Source organism: Malaya genurostris, chromosome 2 (assembly GCF_030247185.1).
Source record: "Malaya genurostris strain Urasoe2022 chromosome 2, Malgen_1.1, whole genome shotgun sequence".
Classification (NCBI taxonomy): domain Eukaryota; kingdom Metazoa; phylum Arthropoda; class Insecta; order Diptera; family Culicidae; genus Malaya; species Malaya genurostris.
Window position 1 is genome coordinate 11,850,164 of NC_080571.1, and position 17,737 is coordinate 11,867,900.

Consider the following 17,737-nt stretch of genomic DNA (forward strand, 5'->3'; position numbering starts at 1 on the left):
ATTATTTGGTACTGCAAGGCGTGAAGTTTCAGAATAATATATATAAACTGTGAAACTTCAAAGTCCGGTTGATTCCCATAGGGAGTACGGTTTAACCCTGCAGGTTCTGAATATAGTATTTTTGATTGGTCATTTCATCCCGACTTGATACAAAAACTAATGCATGTTTTTCCAAGTCACAAATTTTGAATGGTAGCTGAAGGTTGAAGCTACACAACGGTATAGAGAAATTGGGTAAAAACCTAGGTTAAATGGGTGTTTTTTTTACAATCTCCAAGAAGAGTCCGGTTTCACCTCATAGGGTGTCCGGTTTAGTTTCGCTGTTTCTAAAATTTTGGACTTTGGGTTGGTTACTTCATTGCGTCTTTTAACGGAAACTAAAGCATTTTAAATGATTTCACTAACTATACCATTTTATCACAATCGCATCAATTACACAAAACACTAAAACTAATCACTTAAAACTAGAGGTCGGCATATAAAATTGGGCAACACTAAAAACCAATTCTCAAATTCGGCATCAGGAATCAGGAATCAGAACAAATTGGCTCAAATGGCACGTTCCCCTTGATATTTGGAGATTTGTGCCTTGCCATCAATTTGTTTTTAGCATCATTTTCCCGATATATAAGAGGGAAGGATTGAAAGGAAATGGTAAGGGTTGGACTAGGAGGATGGGAAAAATTGACGACACAAAAACACATAAAAGCAGAAGTAAATTCTGCACCCCTAAGGGATGCCGAAGAATCCGCTGAGGATCACATTTAGTGGAAGCAGAAGTAAATTCTGAACCTCTACGAGGTCCCGAACAGTCTGCTGTTAATAAAACCTCCAACCCCCGAGAGGATTTAGAGATCTTACAAAAGCGACACCATTCTGCACTCCCGGAAGAATGCAGAACGATTCGCAGTATGTACGAGCAGAAGTAAATTCGGCACCCCCTAAAGGATGCCAAACAATCTGCTAAACCCTATTTAAGGTGAATACAGAAGGGATTCTTTCACTCCAGGAAGAACGATGAACCCTTCTGACTATAGCTCCTTACCACATTGGGTGAGAAACGAGAGAATATCCTTCAATTTTAGCTCCGCATACACAGACTCAACCATGTATGGAGAACCAAAAACCCGGATACGTAGCTGCGTCAATGCGGGACAGTTACATATTAGATGATATGAAGTACCATAATCGCATTCACACAAATCACACGAATAATACTCAGCACGTTGAATAGTAGCCATGTGATAATTGAGTTTGCAATGTCCAGTCAGAGCTCTGACCAGAATACTGCAATGTTGCTTGGAGAAATGCAGTAGACACTTTGACATTTTCAGATTTAAATCTGGTAGAAATGCTTTTGTCTGAGCGCAAGTTTGCAAGCTGCGCCAGTAGCTGGCATGTTTGGATGCAGCCCAAGAACGAATCTTGTGCTTTATCCAACTAGTTGAAAGTGGTAAAGCTGGTTCAGGACCAACGAAATCATTCGTTGCACCAGCTCTAGCCAACTCATCAGCCCATTCATTTCCAGTAATACCAGAATGGCCGGGTACCCATAAGAAGTAAACAGCATTTGAAATGCTGAGGTCTTCAATTTGAGTTCGACATGCGATCACTAGATTCGACCGTGAGTCATTCGAACTGAGTGCTTTTAAGGCTGTCTGACTGTCGGAACAAAAATAAATTCGTTTACCACAGATCCTCTGCTGAAGTGCCGATTGTACTCCACACAGAATCGCGTAGATTTCTGCTTGGAACACAGTACAGTATCTACCAAGTGAATGAGACTTCTCCAGCCTCATTTCACGACAGTAGACACCAGCACCAGCACGACCATTCAACAGAGAACCGTCCGTATAACAAACTATGTGTTCATCAAGTTGTCGTTCCAGACAACCAGACAACCATTCCTCACGAAGAGGATAGCTCACATGGAATGTTTTGAAAGGAACACTGCATGTGATAGTTAGGTCACTAGGAGCGAGTAAATACTCATCCCATGTAACCATTTGAGACCACAAGCGAGTGTGGCTGGTAGCATAATCTAATGGGTTACTGTTCCAAAGCCCTGTAACCTTAAGACGGTATGCACAAGATAATGCTTCTTGTTTTAGGAACACATGTAGTGGTTTAATGCACAGTAGCGCCTCTAGAGCAGCAGTAGGAGTTGTCGTGAATGCTCCTGTCATCGCCATTAGGACCATCCTTTGGAGATGATTTAGCTTTGACTGAACTGTCGCGACTTCTCCTTTCTGCCACCATACAAGACAACCATATGCTAAAATTGGTCTAACATTAGTTGTGTAGATCCAATGAATATATCTGGGTTTGAGTCCCCATGATTTTCCAAAAGCTCGTCTGCATTGGCCGAAAGCCATACAAGCTCTCTTAATCCTGAAGTCAATGTGAGCAGACCAATTCAGTTTTGAGTCAAGAATAACCCCGACGTATTTAACTTGATCGACCACAGTGACCTCTGAACCGAAGAACTGTAACGGACGAGCTCCTGTGATTATCCTACGATGAGTGAAAAGCACCATTGATGTTTTGCCCGGATTTACAGATAATCCAACCTGACAGCACCATTGTTCAACAGATCGCAGGGCTTGCTGCATTAAATCAAAGAGAGTGTTAATGCTTATACCGGTCATCAATATATGATAATCGTCGGCAAAACCATAAGTCGGAAATCCAAGGTTATTAAGTTTCCTTAACAAACCATCAGCGACTAGGTTCCATAAAAGTGGGGATAGTACACCACCTTGAGGACACCCACAGACACTCAGCTGTCTAATCTCTGCTTGCCGAAGCGATGAACAAAGAAGTCGATTGCTAAGCATTGCGTGTATCCAATTTGTGATACTTGAAGGTATGCCATGACCACGGGCTGCTTCCAGAATTGAATTGAAAGACACGTTATCAAAGGCACCTTCAATATCTAGGAAAACTCCCAAGCAAGATTGCTTTTGTGAGAAAGCTTTTTCAATGTTGTACACAACATCATGTAACAGGGTTGTAGTGGACTTTCCACGCTGGTAAGCATGTTGCATTCCATGTAGAGGTTGCACGCCCAGACTAATATTCCTGATATAGTGATCGACTATGCGTTCCACTGTTTTAAGAAGAAATGAGCTAAGACTGATAGGCCTGAAACTCTTCCCTTCCTCATAAGTGTCGCGACCGCCTTTGGGAATAAATTTGACAATTATTTCCTGCCAGGCTCTTGGAATATATCCTGTCGCAAGACTAAAAGTAAGTATTTTCTTCAAAACATGTTTGAAATGTTCATACCCTTTCTGCAGTAACACTGGGAAAACTCCATCCTTTCCAGGAGATTTGTACGGAGCAAAACTCTCAACTGCCCATTTGACCGATTCAATCGTCACAACGCTTCGAGCAAGGGCCCAAGAATCGTAACTACCTGAAAAAGTCTCGGGAAGAGCTGTCGGTGATGGATCCATACATCCTGGAAAGTGAGTGTTAAAAAGGCAGTGAAGTACATCACTTTCATCAGACAAGTGTTCACCATCTGAAGTTCTTAAGAAACTGACATTAAAGTCCTTAGACTTCGAAAGTAACTTATTTAATCTGCTAGCCTCGTTGAGACTAGAGACATTTGTGCAGAGGCTTTTCCAACCACTTCGCTCAGACGATCGAAGAGCATTTTTGTAAGCCCTTCGAGCCGACACGAATGCCTCCGACCCATCTCTGCGTCGGTGGTCTTCTGCATAGTTTCCTTAGTCTAGCAAGTTCAGCATTTCACCAAGGAGTTCCTCTAGTAGCTCGCACAATCCGAAGTGGATAAGCCTCTTCATATGCTGTAACTATGAGTGAGTTTGTCTCGTCGACAACATTTTCCAAATCAATTGGGGTTTCAATTGTTGGTTGGTACTCGTAAAATCTAGTCGCCAAGCCCTCTTCATAGAGGTCCCAGTTTGTAGATTTGGGATTACGATATGTGATAATATCAAATTTAACGTTTGAATGATCAAAGAAGATGTACTTATGATCAGACAACGAAGGTTCGAGCTCATCGGAGACGAGCCAATTCACCAACTCATGCGCAATTCTCTCAGAGCAGAGAGTTACGTCCAAAACCTCCTCTCTTCCAGATCTCGCAAAAGTTGGGCGGTTTCCTGCATTGACTATGTGCAGGTTTGTACTGCTCACGAATTCCATCATATCAGAGCCTCTCGAATTTATATCTGTGCTGCCCCAAATGATATGGTGAGCATTTATGTCACTGCCGATTACAAGCGGTATATCACTTTTGCTGCAGTATGATACAACCTTTTTGAAGTCATCGCTTGGCGAAGGTTGGTTATGCGGTAAATATGCCGAACAATAGACATATTTCCTATCTATGCCATCAATAGTCATACCAACTGTGACAGCACAAATATCCCGAGTTGTGAGCTCCGATATGAGAGAAACATCGAGAGCACTATTTGCAAGTATGCATGCTCGAGGCATTTCACGTGGATTAGTCATACCGCTCTTGTTGAAGGCAACAAAGACTGGGTTTAACAATTTTCCAACGTAGAAGTTTCCCTTTTGGAAATATGGTTCTTGAACCAAAGCTATAGAAGCTTTACCTTCTTGAAGAAGTCTGGATAGATTCATAGTTGCTGTACGTTTATGCTGAAGATTGATTTGTGCCACTCTAACCATTATAAATTAGAGTAACGAACATTCCACCTCCAGCACCAACCGTACAACAACTACAAGAAACCAAATATATTGGCTTATAATCGCCTATAGCGAACCATGTAAGGATTTTTTTAAATGTTATTATCATTTAAATCCCACGAGTTGCGAAGAAAGAAGTCGTCCACTGTGCCAGAGCTTCGCTTAACACAGTAAGGGAAAACCCCAAGATATTCCGTTCACGACTGCATTGTTTAACCTCCTGCAGCCATTCAGCCATCGGCACGGAAATACACCTTGGCTTAGGAGTTCCTATTTTTGTGGCCTTTTACGACATGGAACAGGAAACCAGTGGATCAATTCTTGGTAAAAAATAATTCCGCCGGATGCCACACGGCTTACCTGTTTGGTGGACTTATACCACCGGTACAGGTGGACCGTAGCGTTATTCTTAGCCAGTTGGGAAACCGCTACCGACACTACACGGCTATCTAGGCTGCTCAGAGAGGAAAGTTGACATTGATGGTCAACTTCCATGGATGGCCGAGCAGCCATGCTTTAGTTTCTTTTAACGGAAACTAAAGCATTTTAAATGATTTCACTAACTATACCATTTTATCACAATCGCATCAATTACACAAAACACTAAAACTAATCACTTAAAACTAGAGGTCGGCATATAAAATTGGGCAACACTAAAAACCAATTCTCAAATTCGGCATACAAAATTGATAAATGAAAATGGCAGCACGAAAGTTTACTGATTGATTAGACATAACATTTTGCTAAACTCATCATCGACATCGATACTGCCGATATTTTGCTTTTATGTGTCAACTTTTGTCGGTATTCCGCAAGACGTTTGTCTCACTATGTTACTTGTTGATTTCGCATCGAATCACGCCATCATTTTTCGAGAAAAAGTTTTGTTTAATGTATTATGTCAAGAAACAGAAAACAAAATCAATAAAGTAAATGAAATAAAAAAAACGAGTTGGGGACGGGTATAGCGTGATGGGTTAGTCGATACCTTTCACGCAGCCCACCTGGGTTCGATCCCCAACCCCGAACATAGGGTCAGAAAGCTTTTCTGGCCCGAAGAGGCAAATGACCTTAAGGTTGAAACCTCTAGATTTGAAACAAAAGCAAAAAACAGGTTTTTTTTAATTTTAGCCTTTTTACTGGTGACGCAAATCCACTTATGACTCAATTCATAAGAACGTAATTCGTAAATTAGAGGTGATCCCAAAATATTGGCACCCTTATATACATTAGAGCGGTAAAAAAACACGTGTTTTGTCGGTTACGTCACTTATATCATTCTATTTCCGGAATCAAAAGTCACAGCCGTTTGGTCTTCGAACTTGATCAATGGTCCGATAGTAGCTTTCAAACGAGCATAGGTTTGTTAAAATCGGTTCAGCCATCTCTGAGAAAATTGAGCGCGTAAATATCTTCGAAAAGTGCACACACACAGACATTTTCCGATCTCGTCGAACTGAGTCGAATGGTATATAACACTATGGGTCTCCGAGGCTCCGTTCAAAAATTTCGAAATCTTACCACAGCTACAAATTGCTTGCCAGACTATAGTTTTCTTACCAAATTTTTCGACTTCAATCGATGTCTCGGACTTGTTTTAACACTTGCGCTTCCCGCATTGTATAATATTGTGGTCCCGGCGAGGATTTGTAATCGAGTTTCACGTAGGTTTCGTCGTCCATGATTATGCAGTTCAAATTTCCAGCAAGAATCGTATTGTACAGCTTTCGAACCCTCGGCCTGATCGATGCTTCTTATTTCGGACTACGTTTTGGTTGTTTCTGCTTCTTATATGTTCGAAGATTCAAATGTTCTTTAGCATGACTTCAAAGTGCCCACTTTTTTGGCCACATCCCGAACTGAAACCTCCTTCTTTTGCTCGAACGCCTTCAGTACACGTTTATCCAACCGAGGGTTAGCAGGACCTTTTTTTCGACCTGTTTTCGGTTTATCCTCACCGAACTTCCTGATTGCATTTCGCACGGCTTTTTCACTTACTTCTTCCATTTTTGCTATCTTTCTCAGTGACAGTCCGCGTTCTGTGCACCATTTGTACACAATTTCTCGACGTTGTTCTGCTGAAAGTCCATGCATTTCGAAACAAACTAATGAAAGCGAAGAAACAACTGCACAAGTGGTTAGAGAAGAGTGTAAACAACAGAACACAGCCATAAAAATTGACTTATTCTGAACCATTGCGAAATGGCAGCGGTTTTTGGTTGCGCCCATACTTTCTGGGACAGTCTTTACTACTATGATTCTTGAATAAAGATTAATTCATGAACCTCAGAACGAAGATCCGAAACAAACTTGATGACTTTATTAGCTACTAAGCATCAATCTGTATCTACCAGGTAAATGTTTGTGGTATTCTCCGTTTTCTGAGTGAAAATGAAAAAAAAATCTGATGCGGCTTGCCACATTTTTTTGGTTCGTGTGCACAAAAAAATAATAATATGATGTATTCTAAATTCCCCTTTTGTCGAAATGTCCCATCCATAACAATTTCGGCGAAATAATCATTTCGGCGGAATTAGTTCGCTTTCACATCTCATCCAAGTCAGTCGATAAAACAAAACCGCTTACGTTCGGGACAGAAGAAACTAAGTACAGTATTGTGTAGTGAACAATAGAACGACCTCGAAATGAGTGAACCAAACGAACAAAAGCTACCGCTGGTACGAAAGAATACAATTATTGTTGACTTCAGACAGTGCAAAATTCGACCTTCGATACGAGAACTTGAAGGTTTGCTTTAGGAGCAAATGAATCTTGATATTAAACGTGTGCATTTACTTCAATGCAATAAGACAAATAACGTTGTTTACATCCAGTTCTATAAAGAGTTGGATGCAATTCAATTAGCTAAAGAAAATAATAATGTGCACTAACAGATCGGCTGAAAAGTTCGTATCGTTTCTATGAGAGGGCGCACTAGAATTAAATCCATACCATTTCCAGTTAGTACCAACCTTTAAAAGATACGTGTATAAATTTGACAGCTGTCTGATTATTAGTTTGTGAGATATTGCATTTTGAGTGTAGCTACTTTTGTTATTGTGAAAAAAATGGAAAAAAAGGAATTTCGTGTGTTGATGAAACACTACTTTTTGATGAAAAAAAGTGCCGCTGATACCAAAACATGGCTTGATGAGTGTTATCCAGACTCTGCACCGGGCGAAGCAACAATTCGTAAGTGGTTTGCAAAATTTCGTACTGGTCATATGAGCACCGAAGACGATGAACGCAGTGGACGTCCAAAAGAGGCTGTTACCGATGAAAACGTGAAAACAATCCACAAAATGATTTTCAATGACCGTAAAGTGAAGTTGATCAAGGTAGCTGACACCCTAAAGATATCAAAGGAACGTGTTGGACATATTTTTCACGAATATTTGGATATGAGAAAGCTTTGTGCAAAATGGGTGCCGCGTGAGCTCACAATCACCATGTCACAAGTCGATGGAAACCATGCTGAAATTGAACGAATTGGGCTTCGAATTGCTTCCTCATCCACCGTATTCTCCAGATTTGGCTCCCAGTGACTTTTTCCTGTTCTCAGACCTCAAGAGAATGCTCGCTGGTAAAAAATTTAGAAGCAATGAAGAGGTAATCGCTGGAACTGAGGCCTATTTTGAGGCAAAAGACAAATCGTACTACAGAAATGGTATCGAAAAGTTGGAAGATCGGTATAATCGCTGTATCGCCTCTGATGGCAATTATGTTGAATAATAAAAACGAATTTTGGCAAAAAAATGTGTGTTTCTATTAAACGATACGAACTTTTCAGCCGAACTGTTATGTGGAGCATGAAAATATCAAGTACAACATTCCAGTATATATGGAAGATAGTGCTATAGAAGTGCGTGTGCATGATCTTCCCTCAAGCGTCACCGATTCATATATTCGCAAAACTATGTCCCAATACGGAGAGATACTTTCTATCGAAAAAGAAAAGTGGATGAATTTTTCCCCGGTATTCTAAATGGCGTACGTTTGTTACGCATGCGCTTGAAGAGGTCTATACCTTCTCATGTGATTTTCGGTCAAGATACATCCGTTCAAATCACTTGTAACCTATGACAATCAGATGGCCACATGTCAATATTGCCAAAAAGCTGTTCACTACGGTAAGCCATGTGATAAACTGGACAAGGAGACAACTACACCAAAGGACAACGGTGCTTCCTTCACACCAACCCCAAGCAACCCCAGTACACCTATGACAGCCACCAACAACAATGAAGCATCCCCCTCAACGAAACCATCAGTATCTCCTATAGAACAAAGTACACTAGCTGCAGTTAACAACTTACCCTCCAACGAATCAGCAATTACAACCAATGTTCAACAACAATACCATCGATGCGAGACAATACGATGACGACGAGACGAACCACGAACGAAGTGCCCCTCAATCCTAGCAGGAGGGAAATAGAAGCTCCTCTCCCCCTAGAAAAAGGGTGACAACGAGATCCAACTCAGAAAAATTATTTAAAAAATCGGCTCAATCGGCCACGTAAAGCTTGTACGCAAATTGGTCTGGATAAAAATATCTTTTGAATAAAAAAAAATTCGACGGAATGACTTTTGACGAAATGGCATTCGGCGAAATGGCATTCGGTGAAACGACTTTCGACGAAATGGCTTTCGGTGAAATGACCCGTTCCCGTTAAAACTACCTCGATTTGCAAGCTTTGTTGTTAATGGGCAATCGAACTAACCTAAGTTTTACTGGGAATAAACTCGAAAAATTTCTACGTGATCCTTGTATGCAAACATACTAATAATATAGCTATTCGTCAACTAGTTAGAAAGCAGTCGAACATAATACCTCGTTTATCTTGCAATAAGTTCTTCTCCGAGCATTTTATTCGTTGCATTATGTGGACATCACGTAGGAAGATCACGCTTTTCTATTATACAATGCCATATAACAATGTTGAAGTATACAAATAACTTGCAAATTTTTAATTACGTGCTGTAGTTACACAAAATCGCAATTGTAAGAACGATTCTCGAGTACTACCAATTTGAATATAGATACAGTACTTGTATTAACATGTAATTCACTAGATGAAACTAACTGGATGGCAAACAACAATCAAACAAATCGTTATATTTACATGATCGATGGTGTTTATTCATAAGCTTAACTAGAAACAATTATCAACAACCAAATCAGCGGGGTACATCAAGCACTATTGCGAATATTCCAATCAACTCCAACTCAAGTAACCACCCGCGGCTTACTCCCGCATGCAGTCAGAGAGGAGAGATCCGATACGATGACTGGAAGCACTTCTCTCACGCCTATCGTCACCAATCAACCGATCGTCGTCGTCGTTTGAATATGGACGCGCGACATCCCGCAGCTAAGTGCGACACAGCGACCAAACAGAACGACGCGATCACTTTATGCTAAACCCCACAACGCGGGGGCACCGAGTCAAGCCAGAGCCACACTACTATTAGTTTGGTTCGAACCGTCTGCGCGATCGGATTAAATCGAAAATACTCGCGCCGCACTAGCGGCTACCGCGAAGTTCCGAACACATTCCTCAGAACAGAACAGACGGACAAAAGTATCAATACATAAAAAAATGTTCGCACCCCAGTCCCAGTCTTAGTGCTATTATTTGGTGAATTGTGTATGATAGTTTGCTGATCATCAGTACAGCATCATTGTCAGCTCACGCGGTGGGCCCCGGTCTGCCCCGCGCACACCCATGGTCAGTGGCTGAGGACTGCAAAAGCCCGGCTATTGTCCAGTAGTGCACAGCAGCGCGGTCGAACCGTGGATTACTCAACAAATAATAGTGCAGTAATAATTGAATGTAAGTGAGAGATCTCGTCAATACGAGTGCAGATTAGGTTTTAGTTTCGACCAAAACAGAAGCGTATAAGTGAAAAATAAATACACTTCCAACGAAGCAAAATTTAGCTTTTATGCAAATTTCCGTAAAGATCGCAGGCAAACAAGTTTGATTGAAAACCGAACAATTATGAAATTTGAATTCAATTAAGGTCCGCTCGACTGCAATTGGGAAGCAAATTAAGACGAGTTGTACAAGAATATATGTATATAACGAAAAAAACCGACTGTTTCTACCAACCGTTCAAATCCTTTCTTCGCTGGCTTATTTGCAAATCAATGCTGCTGAATGGTTTTGGCAGTGGCAAAGTGTAGTGCGCGGTGAAGAGTGTTCGCGTGGTAGCCGAAGTAAACATATGAGTCCAAGTATATACGTATATACAATATTCATCAGAGAACTTGAAAATCAAGGAGAAAAAGGACGCCCACATTTCCCTTGGCGTTTGACTGTTCGGCTGTTTGGCTGTTTGGCGTATGGCTCGCGCGACCACGCGCAGCCATGTGAGCCAGCAGCGCAGGCAATCAGCAGCAGCAGCAACACGGGCGGCAACAGCGGTAACGGCAGCAAACAGAAACACGCGCTTACGGCTCCAGCTTCGGCTTCGGCTCAGCTGTGGTAGAGGTGTTCAGTTGAAGGCGACGAATTAATCAAAACGTGTGTCAAACTGCTACCTAATTGGTAGTGAAATTTCGTAATATTTCAATAGTTCATAAATTCTGACTGGCATATTTTTTAATTGATTAGGGCGAATGTGACCAAACGGAACCATGTTTTGGCTGTTTCTCAATTATGAAGAGTAGATAGCGACATAATACTACGAATTTAATTTTTCGGTTTTCGGTAACCTGAGAATTTTGTTGCATTTTCGATTCATGCTTTGCCTGAGTTTTACGTTCAGATGTAAATTTTATTGTTAGGTCACTGAAATATGTTAAGAAACTGATATTTAGGACTGGAACGATGAACAACAAATATTAGTTCACTATCTTTACGTTTCGTCTTAGACTCGTCAGTGCAGAACAGTTCAAATTGACCTGCTTACTGCAAACTTAAACAGTTCAATTTGAACCGCTAAGCAGACGTAAAGTTATTGCTATTTGCAACACACTTGTAATAAGCACCGAAGTGCTAAGTCTTCCCTGACGTGCCGAACTAAAACAAGTTTCGGCTAACATTGGTAAAAAATATTAGTTGTTATCTTTCGACCCTAATAATTTTCATGAAATGCACAGCAAAAAATTCGGAAATGTACTAGTGACGTAAATTCACGTATTACTCAATTTATGAAAACGGATTTCGTTAACTGGATGAATTTTACAGGAATGACTTAAATCAGTGTCAAATTTTCACGCTGGAACGTGAAATTACATGTTTGGCACGTAATAATAATTCAAAATGTCTAAATATTGTATCAAATCTACTGTAAAAAGGTGTCATTTTTTATGCTCGAATATGTCGGTATTAGAAAATGAAAATTTACAAGCTTTCTGCCTTTCTCAAATAGAAAGGTTATCACATGAAAAATTGACTAGTAAAAATTGGCCATAAGAGCCAAATGTCCTATACAATTCGATATAGTTCATCGAATTAAGCAATGTATGTGTGTATGTATGCATGTGCTAAATAATGTCACTAATTTTACTAAGAGATGACTTGACCGATTTCCACAAACTCAAATGAAAGGTCTTATAGTCCCATATGATGCTATTGAATTTCATTCGGATCCGACTTCCGGTTCCGGAGTTATAGGGTAAAATGTGTTTAAAATCACACACCGTCATTTAGAGCGACGATGTCCAAAATGGTAAAATTCTTCTAGATTTGACTGAAAACAGCTTTCATTAGTTAATCGATAATAATTACTTACTAAACGAACCAACATACCAACTATACCGGTTCCCAATTCCGGGTTCTAAAAGTACCGGAAATAGTGGTCAAAAACTTCAAAACAGAACTAATTCGTTTTTCTCAAAAATGTCTTAACCGATCTTCACAAACTTGAGCTTAAATGAAAGTTTCTATAGTCCTATGGGTCATCCGGTTCCGGAGTTATTTCTGTCCCCTTCTTGTGATTAAAAATGAAATGAATAACTTAATTATTATTGCAATATTTTTAAAATAATTTGCCTCATTTGTCATTTACCTGCTCGACTGTTTATCGTCAGACTAGTCTTATGTTTTTTTTCCTATTCATGAATGATTTTCCATATATAGTTTCATTCATTTATTTTAATTAATTTCATTCATTTATTCTAATGATTCTTTTGTTAAAATGATACTTTTTTTATAAAATTTTTTATTGAGGCCTATTTGCTTACAAACTTCACGTGACCGATTAAGCCGATTTTTTAATAGAAATGTTATTTTTAATACTGGATCTCGTAGTCACCCTTTTTCTCGGGGGAGAGAAGTTTCCATTTTCATCCAACGAGGATTGAGGAGCACTTTATTCGTGGCTCGACTTTTCGTCTATAGTAACATCGTCGGTATTGGTGTTGTCAAACGTATTGTTATGGATGATTTCTGATTTTTTTTTTCGCTGTTGTTCGTAGTCTTATGCTCGTTGCTAGTTGCTGTAGACGCGCCTTGTACATTGATTGTAGTTGATTGCTGGAAGCGTTCTTGAAGCAGAAGTACTGGGTTCACTGATTCCCGTTGCTGAACAGTTGTCCTTGTCTTTGGTTGAAGATGTTCTTTTCGCAGTTTCAGTGCAAGGTTTACCGTAGTGTGTAGGTTGTTCACAAAACTGACATGTAACCAGCTGATTTTCATAGGTAATCAGCGTTTTAAACGGATGTGTCCCACCTTGACCACAAATAATGTAAGAAGGAATTGTCTTACGAAGTTGCATACGTACCACTCGCATGCTATTCCGGATACCGAGGAACAAATTCCACCATACTTCCCTTTCAATGGAAAGGATTTAACCGTACTGTGACATATTTTCCCGAACGAACTGATCACTGGCCTGCGGGGGAAGGTCATGTACGCGTACTTTTTATTTATTTATTTGGGAGCAGGGAAAAGCCCGCATTGTCCACCATGTACACAAGGATTTTGTATTTAATGTTGTCACACTCAACGCTGTGCACTTTGTTGTTAACAGAAGCGAATACAATTGCATCTCTTCCACGTTTCAACATAATGTAAACATAGTTAGACGCCTTGTTGAATTGAAACTCAGTTACATTATTAGTGTCTAGATGCATTTGTTCCTTAAGTAAGATTTCAATTTCGTTTGCTGCTGATCTAACTTTGCAGCGCTTGAAATCAATACAAACTGAATTTGGTCTTGAAGGGCCAAGTTTCAGGCTTTGTTAAATCGTATTTGCCCATTTCTTACACTTTGTTGCTCACTACACTTTATTGTCTTTGTTTCTGTCGTCTCGACTGTAAGCAATTTTGGACTGTGTCGGATGAGATGCGAGCACGAACTGCAAAGTCATGCCTTTCTCATAATAGAAATGAAAGAAATTTTCAAAAAAAAGGACAACATTTAATTTACTATTTGGTCTGGAAGTCAGCTTCGGAAGTTTTATAAGGTTTTATTGTAAAAATCTGATTACATTTTTCCCGAATATATTGATCATCTAGCTATGAAGCTATAAATTATCTTTGAGAATTTTTATAAATTCCCCTCGAAGAAATCGAATCGTTTTTAGATTCTCTCGACGAAAGTTAAGTATATTCCAGTACGAGTGTGCTAAAATCGGTTAGAACAAGCGGTAATTGAAAGGTGACAAATTAGGACTATTTGGTGTGTGAGGCAGATCGTTGGTTTGAAACGATTTTCTACTGAACCGACAACAGGTGGCCGATCGTGGTCGTGATGAAAAATTTCGAATCTTTCTTATCAAACAATACATGCAGCGTTTCTCGCATACGATGCTTGTTTGTCTCTACACTTGCCAAATAGAATACTATGATTGATTTTATGATATGATTTTACTATGAATAGAATAGAGTAAAAAGTACTCATATAACTTTGCAATGTTGACAGCTGTCTTTGTACATTAAATTACTGACAAAAATAGCTGGTGACAAAATTTTTTGTAGAACACTAAAAACTTCAATTGTGAGCACAATGATATGCTTCTATTTTTGTAAACTCATTGAGTTTTACTAAGGAAAGCGGAAAGATTTAGCGTGTCTCCGCGGTTATCTAGCTGGTAGTGTTGCTGAAGATCTATTAATGAGAGAAATCTCAAAAATAGATTGCAAGTCATCAGACTTCACATACTCTGATTTGGATGACTCAAGACTGATGCATTTTTGCATGTACTTTCTTCAAATCATTGCAACTCTGAAACTTTAATTTGTACAAAAATAGTTTCGACATTTTTTGAGATGAAAAATACGATAAAATAAACAACAGTCTCTATACCTTTTTTTAAGAATTTTGTTTAGAGCTTCAACTCAAAATTTGATATTACTGTGAATAGTGCCATTTAAAAACTGAAGGAGCTCAAGCTAAAACAATTTATAGATATTTAAATTTGTAATTAAGGATGGCTTCTATCGTATCAAAGAACTATCACTAGCAACTCTTCACACGATTCAATCAGTGCCATCAAAGAGAGACGGATATCATCGCAGCAACAAAAAACCGGCATGGTTCATTTAACATGGAATAGACACCAGTGCGAGAGCGAATTTCTCTCGATGACCTGTCTAAGAATCAAAGGTTAACACGCTGCTGTGGGGATTCTCTCTGAAGCAACAATGATGGACTCTCATTTCACGATCCGATTCTATTCGGGCAGTTGATAATGGCAATAAAACTATTGCCGCTTATTCTAACTATTGTGCATAAAACCTTTGCATAAGTTGTGTCTATGAAAATGTATGTGAATGCTCCACACAAGGGTTTTGAAATATTGCAACCTAGTACGAGAATCATCAAGTCGAGTCATCGATTCGATTTTTTGCGATAATTGTCAACTTGCGATTCTCTCTTGGTAATTTCCACACAGCATCGTTCATTACCAGACTGTTAAGTTTTTTAAAGGGCTGTGAAATACCTAGAGTATGAAGTGGAGAGAAGAAATGAAGAAAATTTCACTCACGGTTCATGAATTGAGAGACACGAGTTCTTGTACTATCTTCTACCGGATTGAAAATGTTGTATACAATATAGATAAAAATCGAGCAACTTCTGTCAAATTATCAGCAATCACCAACACTGTTTGTAATGAAAAATAGTAATTTAAACACTAAATTATGATACACAAGATATAAATCAATAAATATGCTCAAAGTGACATTTCTTTTTTTCAAATATGGGAAGCAATTTTGTTTGATTTTATCTGTTAACTTCATGTATTAAAAAAGTCATTTTTTCTCAGTGCATAGTTTTTACCTTTCTCGTATAGAAAGGCTATGCAATTACTGTGAAATACGACTTTTAAAGCGCGGCCCGTAGGGTCGAGTTTCATATACCATTTGACTCAGTTCGTCGAGTACGCAAAATGTCTGTGTGTGTATGTATGTGTTTATGTAACAAAAATGAGCACTTGGTTTTCTCGGGAATGACTGAACCGATTTTCATTAACTTATGGCGTTTTTCATTGAAAAACACTGATGGCGTGGATTGCTCTGGTTTTTGCACTTTCGAGCAGAAATGACAACGAAACACCATAAAAAATTGCACTTCTGCTCGAAAGTGCAAAACCAGCGCAATCCACGCAACCAGTGGTTTTCAATGAAAAACGACATTACACAGAAAAAAAATGAATTTTACAGGTGATATAATTCTACAAACGATACAATTTATAACTACTTAACTTGTCAAATGATGCAATATTTCATTCGAACAGAATTTTACAGGCTCCAAGTCCTGCACTCGGCTACCAAGTGCCTCTGTATGGGTTTATATGTATCAATTATTCATGAAGCAGATATGTGCTTCTGTGGCTCAGTCGATAAATCCACGTGCTTTGTGATGTAATGTTTTTCGGTTCTAGTCGCGCGCCGTTGCTATGTAATATTTAAATCACACAATTTTACATGTTCCTGTATATAAATTTGTGTGAAATACGACGCTCCATTTATTTGCATCTTATAAGATGTAAAACCACAAGATTTTTTCGAACTGTGTAGATTCAAATGAAAGGTCTCTAAGTCCCTTAGTTTGCTATTGAATTTTATCCGGATCGAACTTCCGGTTTGGGTGTAACGGGGTGAAATGTGCAAATAAAAAATGGAAAAAGAGCACTCGATTTTCTCAGAGACCGTTAAAACGATTTTCACGAACATAGGTTCAAATTGAAGGTCTTACAATCCCATACAACTAACCGAGTTTTATTCGAATAAGGCTTCCGGTTCTAGAATCACAGGGTAATGAGTATAAATAAATCATTTTCAAGAGCGAGTTTCTATTCATGAGACTGAAAAATAGAGTTAAATACTCTCAATTAGCCGTATAATTCTTCAATATATCTGATCTGGCTAGTTAATAACCAGATGCATTAATTTCGGGCATACGGAATCTTTGTTCCCGGCTCTGGAAATACCAGAAAAAGTGACCGTGAACTCCAAATCGAATATCACACAAATTGCTCTTCACAAATTGCGGCTTGACCAAATTTTAGCCAAAGCAAACATTACCTCTATTTATTTCAAACCAAATTATTTGAACTTGCTATATCCGTATGCTGTAACTTGAAATTGTTCCGCTTTTTAGAAAAATCTTCCTTATTTTTCACCTATTCTTTTGATTTCACAAGGCTTCGCTTTACAAGGGCTCTCAATATCTTTCTGTTAGACAAAGCTCGAGGGCGCACTTAGAATTGTTGCTCATTGGTACAGTATTGATGTTTTGTCCTGCATTCCACTTCTGGGAAACTGCACCATAATGACAAGATACTAAATCAGGCCACAAAAACATACCGAACACGTGTGTCTTTCGATCAATGAAAGTAGTCGTTCTTGCAGAAACTCGTTGATGTGTTGTTATGAAGTTGACGTTGACGTGTAGCTATGAAGATTTAGCACTCCAAATCACTACTACTAATAGCCTGCCAACTTTGTCATTTTATCGAGAATTCGGATATCTATTTGGGCTTGAAATTATTGTCTATCTTACAACGTTGAAAGCTGCTAGAAGATTGGTTTGAAATTTGTTTCGTTTGCTTTCCCGTTCTCGTATTTGAACAGGTTTAGCGTACCTGTTTGGG

General features: G+C 39.2%; 1 protein-coding gene across 2 annotated transcripts in view; it reads left to right on the top strand.

Moving 5' to 3' along the window:
- Positions 1 to 10,152: 10,152 nt before the first annotated feature.
- LOC131432759 (inverted formin-2) overlaps positions 10,153 to 17,737 on the top strand; it is a 167,795-nt gene continuing 160,210 nt past the window's right edge. For both annotated transcript variants that reach the window (XM_058599260.1, XM_058599262.1), the window contains exon 1: positions 10,153 to 10,523. The gene's annotated coding sequence lies outside the window, so the exon portion shown is untranslated. The remainder of the gene's footprint in view (positions 10,524 to 17,737) is intronic.